The sequence below is a fragment of the Jaculus jaculus genome, chromosome 1 (genome assembly GCF_020740685.1).
Source record: "Jaculus jaculus isolate mJacJac1 chromosome 1, mJacJac1.mat.Y.cur, whole genome shotgun sequence".
Taxonomy (NCBI): Eukaryota; Metazoa; Chordata; class Mammalia; order Rodentia; family Dipodidae; genus Jaculus; species Jaculus jaculus.
This window is the reverse complement of record NC_059102.1, coordinates 227291995-227297994: the sequence shown is the minus strand read 5'-3', so window position 1 is coordinate 227297994 and position 6000 is coordinate 227291995.

The window sequence follows — 6000 nt, the reverse complement described above, 5'->3', positions numbered from 1 at the left end:
TTACAGTATCTGCTATGCCCATATGTTAATGCTACTCTCATTTTTGATTGGAGAAACTTCTCTTTTCAAATAGTGGTGACCACTGGGGTGACTCAAAACTCACTAAAGGGCTGGAGAGATGGCTTAGCAGTTAAGGTACTTGCTTATAAAGCCAAAGTACCCAGGTTCGATTCCCCAGGACCCATGTAAGCCAGATGCATAAGATGGTGCATGCATCTGGAGTTCGTTTGCAGCAGCTGGAGGCCCTGGCATGCCCATTCTCTCTCTATCTGCCTTTCTGTCTCACTCACTCACTCTCTCTTTCTCTGTGCAATATATTAATTAATTAATTAAGGTTTTAAAAACTCACTAAAATGCTGAAAAGTGACAGTGAAGTGACTAGCACTGAGATATCTCTATCACACCCTCCTTAGATCAGGAATCATTGCAGAAAAGGTGGCAGAAAGAATGTAAGCAGCAAAGAAAGGGGAGGAGTGCTTACAACACTGTCTTCCAGACACAGTGTGGCCATGACCTCATGACCTCACAGTCACTGATGCTACCTGCAAGACCTGCATAATAGGAGGGAAAAAAATGATGACATCAAAATAGAAGAAAGGTGAGCTGGGGAAATGGCTTAGCAGTTAAGGTACTTGCCTATGAAGCCTAAGGACCCTGGTTCAATTCCCCAGAACCCACATAAGCCAGGAACACGGGGGGAGCATGTGTCTGGAGTTTGTTTGCAGCAGCTGGAGACTCTGGCGTGCCCATTCTCTCTGTATATTTGCCTCTTCCTCTCTCTCTGTCTCTGAAATAAACAAATAAAATAAGATAAAAATTTTAAAAATAGAAGAGAGGCTAGAAGCCTATAGCAGAGTTTAAAAATAAAAACTAGCTTTCAGAAAAAAATAGACGAGAGACTAGTCATAAAGAAGAAGAGATTCAGCGGAGTGGGGGGTTCGGGAGGGGAAGGGAGTGGGGTGGGTGGGGATTATGACCATGGCAAATTTTCTATATGTATGGAAGATGTTAATAAAAAGTTTAAATAGTGGCCAAGTATGGTGGCACACACCTTTAATCCCAGCACTCTGGAGGCAGAGGTAGAAGGATCACCATGAGTTTGAGACCAGCCTGAGACTATATAGTGAATTCCAGGTCAGACTGGGCTATAGCAAGACCTTACCTCAAAAAAAAAAAAAAAGTTAAAATAAAGACAAAAAAACATAGGCCACAAATATGGAGTTCAATCTTATTTTTGTATAGTAAAAGTAAGATTGTTACCACCTTTTAATTTTAATATTTTCACTTATTGATTTGAGAGAGAGAGGGAACATGAGTATACCAGGGCCTCTTGGTGCTGCAAACAAACTTCAGGTGCATGCACCCACCACTTTGTGCATCTGGCTTTGCATGGGTGGCTAGGGAATGGAACCTGGGCTATCACGCTTTGCAAACAAGTGCCCTTAACTGCTGAGTCATCTCCTCAGCCCTTATTTTGGTTTTTAAGGCAAGGTCTTGTTCTAGCCCAGGCTGGCCTTACACTCATGGCAATCCTCCTACCTCTGCCTCCTGAATACTAGAATGCTAACATTTGTATAAAAATAGGTGTGCATAAATACAGGTTTAAAAACATGTATTATAGCCAGGCATGGTGGCTCATGCCTTTAATTCCAGCACTTGGGAGGCAGAGGTAGGAGGATCGCTGTGAGTTTGAGGCCACCCTGAGACTGCATAGTGAATTCCAGGTCAGCCCGGGCTAGAGTGAGACCCTACCTCGAAAAAACAAACAAAAATTATGTATTATATCCATACATTGGTGCTGTTCTTAACCTCTACGAGAAGTTTTTTGTAGCCATGGGCAACAGTTACTGCAGAAATTCATGACTGGTCAAAGTGCTGAGGATAAGTAACTATCACGTACTCAGGGAACATAAAGGAAGAGTAGACAGAAAGAATGGAAGAGGAGAGGATGGAAAAGAGTGCTGTGGACTGCTGTCCTTCAGATGTGACATGGCCACTGCTCTCAGGAACTCATGGCAGTGTGATTCTGTGACCAAGACAGAGCCTATCAGCATTGGCTCATGGATGGGGAGGAGCTCCTGAGCTCTACCCTTCCCAGAGGACCTGTTGGTAGTTAATGGTTTCTGGAGAAGAGGAAGACATTTTCTTTTATGGTGTAGCCACTGGTATGTTGCCCATGCTATTTATTTATTTAGAGAGAGAGAGAACAGACACAGAGAGAAAGGCAGAGAGAGAGAGAATGGGCACACCAGGACCTCTAGCCACTGCAAACCATCTCCAGATGCATGCGCTAACTTGTGCATCTGGCTTATATGGGTCCTGGAGAATCGAACCTGAGTCCTTAAGCTTTGCAGGCAAGCACCTTAACCACTAAGCCATCTCTCCAGCCCTTACTTTGGTTTTTAAGGTAGTGTCTTGCTCTAGCCCAGGCTGACCTATAATGTACTATGTAGTCTCAGGCTGGCTTTACACTCATGTCAATCCTCCTACCTCTGCCTCCTGAATTCTGGGATGAAAGGCATGTATCATCACACCATGCTCTTTTTAAAAATATTTTATTTATTTACTTGAGAGAGGGGGGGTCCACAGAAAGACAGAGAAAGAAAATGGACATGTTGGAGCCTCTAGCCACTGCAAACAAACTCCGGACGCATGTACCACTTTGTGCATATGGATGTGGGTACAGGGGAATCAAACTTGGGTCACATTAGGTTTTACAGGTAAGCGCCTTAACTGCTGAACTTTCTCTGCAGCCCCCACACTGTGTTCTTTAAATAACCTCTACCTATGCTCCTGTATGCAACCCTAATTAAACTTAGTAGGTTACACACACACACAGAAGGGGGATCAGTTGGGGGAAAAGAAGGGATTCAGGGCTGGAGAGATGGCTTAACGATAAAGCAGTTGCCTGTGAAGCCTAAGGACCCAAATTCGAGGCTCAATTCCCCAGGGCCCATGTTAGCCAGATGCACAAGGTGGTGCATGCGTCTGGAGTTCGTTTGCAGTGGCTGGAGGCCCTGGTGCGCCCATTCTCTCTCTCTCTCTCTCTCACACACACACACTCTCAAATAAATAAATAAATAAATAGATAAAATACATTATATACATGTATAAAATGGTGTGGTGGTTTGAGTGTGAAATGTCCTCCATAGCCTCACATGTCTGTGATTTCATCATACTTCATTTCCAGCTTGTGGCAATTTAGGAAGTAGAGCCTTGCTGGAGGAGGTGTGCTACTAGGGGCAGGTCTTGGGGTGCTTTAACTCAAGCCTTCCTTGCGAGCCAGATTAGTCTTGCTGCTCCCTCCCAGCTGCTGTGGCAAGATGTGATGCCCAGCCTCAGCTCTGCCATGCCTGCCATGCCATGATGAAGCTTTCCCTCAAGACTGTGAACTGAAATAAACGCTTTCTGCCCATCAATTGCTTCTGGTCAGTGTCCAGTGAGAAGGAAACTGCAATGGTCAAACAATAAATGTTTAGCTGTGTGTGGTGGTGCACATCTTTAATCCTAGCACTCAGGAGGCCAACATAGGAGGACCATTGTGAGTTGAAGGCCACCCTGAAACAACATAGTGAATTTCAGGTCATCCTGGGCTAGAGCAAGACCTTATCTCAAAAAACATAAACAAAAGAACAAATTTGGGGGGCTGGGAAAATGGCTTAGAGGTTAAGGCATTTGCCTGCAAAGCCTAACAACTCCAGGCGACACATGCATCTGGAATTCGTTTGCAGTGTCTAAAAGCCCTGGTGTGCCCATTCTCTCTCTCTCTTTCTCTCTCTGCTTAAAAGAAATAAAGTATTAAAAATAAATAAGTAAACTTGGCATGGTGGCTCACGCCTTTAATTTCAGCACTTGGGAGGCAGAGGTAGGAGGATCACCATGAGTTCAAGGCTACCCTGAGACTACATAGTGAATTCCAGGTCAGCCTGGACTAGAGTGAAGCCCTACCTCGAAAAAAAACAATAAATAAATAAATAAGCCAGACATGGTAGCACACGCCTTTAATCCCAACACTCAGGAGGCAGAGGTAGGAGGATTACCATGAGTTCGAGACCACCCTGAGACTTCATAGTGAATTCCAGGTCAGCCTGAGGTAGAGTGAGACACTACCTCGAAAAACCAAAATAAAATAAAATAAATAAAAGTAAATAAATAAATGTTTGCTGGACATGGCATGTGTGTGCATATATATATATACATATATATATATATACAATTTGTTTACAAGGGAGAAAGAAGAGACAGACAGAGAGAGGACGAGCATGCCAGGGTCTCTAGCCACTGCAAACAAACTCCAGATCCATACACCTCCTTGTGTATCTCACTTTACGTGGATACTGGGGAATTGAACCAGGGTCCTTAGGTTTTGCAGGTAATCCCAGGCTGACCTTGAGCTCACAGTAATCCTCCCACCTTGGCCCCCTGAGTGCTGGGATTAACAGTGTGCACCACCACATCGGGCTTGCGAAATTTTATTTATAGTTATCATTACTTTTCTGAGGTGCTGGGAATTGAACCTAGGGTCTTGTGCATGATGGGCAAGAGCTATATCACTGAGCCTTGCCTCCAGCCCTCTGTTCATTTTTAGTGAAGTACAGTCTCTCTGTTGGGAACACAGACTAAACAATAGTATGAATCCCTACTTGTATCAGGATACTTTTACCCAAAAGCAACCTAGAAAGAAAAAAATGTATGTGCCAGGAATGAAGTGGGATCAACAGATAAAACAGAACTGGCAAAACATCAGCAAAGCAAGAAGCACAACTCTGTCATGTATATACTTGGGAGGCTGTGAGGAAGGAGGATTGCTATGAGTTCCAAGTCAAACAGGGCTACATAGTGAGACCCTACCTTAGAAAAAAAGAAAGAAGGCTGGGTATGGTGTGCACATCTTTAATCCTAGCACTCAGGAAGCAGAGATAGGAGGGTGGCTGTGAGTTCGAGGTCTACCTGGGACTACATAGAGTTCCAGGTCAGCCTTAGCTAGAGTGAGATTCTACCTTGGGAGAAAACAAAATGGGGATAGGAAGGCCTGGAGAGATGTTTCAGTGGTTGAGGCACTTGCCCGCAAAGCCTAAGGGCCCAGGTACCATTCCCCGGTACCCACAAAAAGCCAGATGTACAAGGTGGCACATGGGTCTGGAGTTCATTTACAAGTGGCTAGAGACCTGGCCAACCCATTCTCATTGTCTCTATTTATCTCTCTCTCTTTCAAATTGATCAATAAATAAAATGTTTTTGTTTTGTTTTGCTTTTTACTCTGTGTGAGGAAGGTGTCTAGACGTTAAAACCAGGCTTTTTTTTTAAAGCAGCAGACAAATAGGGGTTCATTTTGTACTCTAGCCTTTGGACCCCATAGGTAGGAATGTGTGAAACTAGTATGGAATGAGATTGTATACCTATATTAAGTGTTTTGTAAAAATCATGGCTGCTGGAATTAAAGACATGTGTGCACCACCACAAAAAATATTTAAATATTTTATTTTTATTTATTTGTTTGAGAGAGAAAGACAGACAGAAAGGGGGAGAATGGGTGCGCCAGGGCCTTCAGCCACTGCATATGAACTACAGATGCATGCGCCACCTTGTACATCTGGCTTACTTGGGTCTTGGGGAATTGAACTGAGGTCCGTTGGCTTTGCAGGCAAATGCCTTAAACACTAAGCCGCCTCTCCAGCCCAATAAATAAAATATTCTTTTTTTTTTTTTTTTTTTTTTAAAGAAAAAGGGCCAGGCATGGTGGCTCGTGTCTTTAATCCTAGCACTTGGGAGGCAGAGGTAGGAGTATTGCCATGAGTTTGAGGGCACTTGGAGACTACGTGGTGACTTCCAGATCAGCCTGAGACCCTACCTTGAAAAAGAAAGAAAGAAAGAGAGAGAGAGAGAAAAAGGAGAAAAGGAAGGAGAAGAAGAAGAAGGAGAAGGAGAAGAAGAAAGAAAGAAAGAAAGAAAGAAAGAAAGAAAGAAAGAAAGAAACAAACAAACAAACAAACAAACAAA